This window comes from Mus caroli, chromosome 17 (assembly GCF_900094665.2).
Source record: "Mus caroli chromosome 17, CAROLI_EIJ_v1.1, whole genome shotgun sequence".
In the NCBI taxonomy this organism is placed as follows: domain Eukaryota; kingdom Metazoa; phylum Chordata; class Mammalia; order Rodentia; family Muridae; genus Mus; species Mus caroli.
In genome coordinates this window covers 32,925,907-32,928,358 of record NC_034586.1, presented here as the reverse complement: position 1 = coordinate 32,928,358, position 2,452 = coordinate 32,925,907, and the positions used below count along the sequence as shown (strand labels likewise).

General features: G+C 42.8%; 1 protein-coding gene across 2 annotated transcripts in view; it reads left to right on the top strand.

The window, feature by feature from the left end:
- LOC110283630 (H-2 class I histocompatibility antigen, D-K alpha chain-like) overlaps window positions 1-2,452 on the top strand; it is a 10,710-nt gene that overhangs the window by 3,831 nt on the left and 4,427 nt on the right. The window lies entirely within an intron of this gene.

The following is a 2,452-nucleotide window of genomic DNA, read 5'->3' as shown; positions in this document are numbered from 1 at the left end:
ATGGAGAACCTTCCAGAAACTATGTTTCCTGTGCTGAGTGTCAGGTGGGACAGGAGGAAGTTGTGGCCATGTCTATCTAGAGCCCAGCTCATGACCACTTTGGTGTGGTCTGGTCACTCTCAGCTCTGTCCTCCTCAGATCTTTTGCCCTTGTCCCTTGGTGAAACCACAGGCTGACAGACTCCATGATCCAAGAGACAGGGGGATGTCCTTGGCCTTGTCCTGTCTTCAGGATTGTAAGCAGCCAGGGCATCTAGGACAGGTCACAGCATTGGCTCAGTCCTGGTTCTGCCTCTTCACCCTTCTTCTGTGTTTATTTCTGCATCATTTTAGTTTGTATGGAGGAGTAGGCCCTTTCTGTTTCCTGTGAGTAGTGCCTGTCTCATTCTCCTTTGGGATGTCTGATTAATGGCAGTGTTTTTCCATCCTTGTCCCCCAAGGCCCAACTAGGCCCCTACACTCAGGAGACTGCCTTGAGGACATGAATTTCTCCCAAGAAGAACATGTCCTCCTTCCAGGGCCCTTGCCTTGAGATTCTACCCTCTCTCTTCCCAATCTTCCAGAGTCTAATTCCTGTCTGTAGGATCACAAAAAGGAAGAAGGAACAGGGCCTCAACTGGAATGCAGTCCTGTGGGGACTGTGTTCAACCCTGCTCCACTTTGTAACATATTATTAACCTTCATTCAGAAAACATGCATGGTGTAGTCACAAGTTTCTGAGCTCAAGTTTCTGGTCCTGAGGGCAAGCAACTGTCTGGGAGCAGCTACACAGCAACTTTCTTGGATTCTCACACCAACACAGCAGGGCTCTCCAGTGGAAGGTCTTCCTGGATATAGAAGGCTCAGCTGCTGTCAGGAGCTAAGTGGTGGAGGGACTGTGTGATGTACATAAAAATACTTCCACACACTTAAACAGAGTTTTTTTAACCTTAGAACTTGGGGGAAAACACTCTAGGGCTTGACTTTTGTCAAATTTTCACTGGAAAAATACAGATTTATCTTCTGCCTTTGCAAATGAACATCAAATCTGCTGGTGGTTCTCACATTATTGGTGGTTTGGTTTGGTTTGGTTTTAAGGCAGGGTCTTACTATGTAGCTCTGACTGTCTGGAACTCACTCTGTAGACCATATCAATTCACCTGTCTCTGCCTTCCTGCGTTGAAGGCAGGAACCACAATGGCCTGCAGAGACTGCAATGAGGTCTCTGCCTGTTAGGTTGTTGGTGAAGTATGTGATCACACTTTGTGAAACCAAGGGCTCTTGGTTATGAGAATTCCCACACAATTGGTTCTCAGCATCAGTTATTTATTTATTTATTTATTTATTTATTTATTTATTTAATGTAAAATTTTCTATTTATTTAATATGTATGGGTGTCTCGATCCAAAGTGTGTCTGTGCACAACCTTCCTGCCTGGTGTCTAGGGAGGGAGTAGGAGCCCCTGGAACTGGAGTTACAGACAGTCGTGAGCTGTCCTGTAGGCACTGGGAATGGAACCCCAATTCTCAGGAAGAGCATCCAGTGCTCTTAACCACTTAGCCAACTCTCCAGCCCCTTCAGCATTAGTTTTTTTTTTTAACTTATTTATTATTTGTATGTAAGTACACTGCAGCTGTTTTCAGACACACCAGAATAGAGCATCAGATTTCATTAGGGATGGTTGTGAGCCACCATGTGGTTCCTGGAATTTGAACTCAGGACTTACTTTTGGAAGAGCAGTCAGTGCTCTTGACCACTAAGCAATCTCTGCAGCTCCATCATCAGTTCTTAACACATGTAATGACAAGGGTATCATCAACCTCACTGTGAATTCTACTCTGCCCTCAGTAAACCTACAGTCATGTTCTCAGGCAGTCACATGAGCTTTGGTGAACCATCAATACTCTAAAGGAATTTTGCACACTTTAATGTGGCTTGATATAAAAAATACTTTGTTTAAACATCAATATTNTACTACAAATTCATTATAAAATATACATTGTCATCAAATAACCTCTGATTTAAGAAACAGAATTGCCTGTCATTATATGCTATNTTTCACAAATGAAGACAGATTTGTATAAAGGCAAAAATAATACTTTTTAAATGTCTAATGTCAGTTTAAGAACAACACATGAGGATAGAAGTAAGTGCGCTGCTGGTCTAATNGGAATTCCCGAGCTTTCTTTAGTCTGAGCTTGGAAATGTGAATGTCAAATCTCTGGAATGTGACTCAGCAAGAATTGTATCAATCATATACATTTACAGCTCCTATGAAGTAACACAAGAATGTGTAACTAGGCGGGCGTGTGCCGCACACCTTTAGTCCCAGCACTCAGGAAGCAGAGGCAGGTTGATTTCTTTTTTTTTTTTTTTTAAAGATTTATTTATTTATTACATGTAAGTACACTGTAGCTGTCTTCAGACACCCCAGAAGAGGGCGCCAGATCTCGTTACGGATGGTTGTGAGCCAC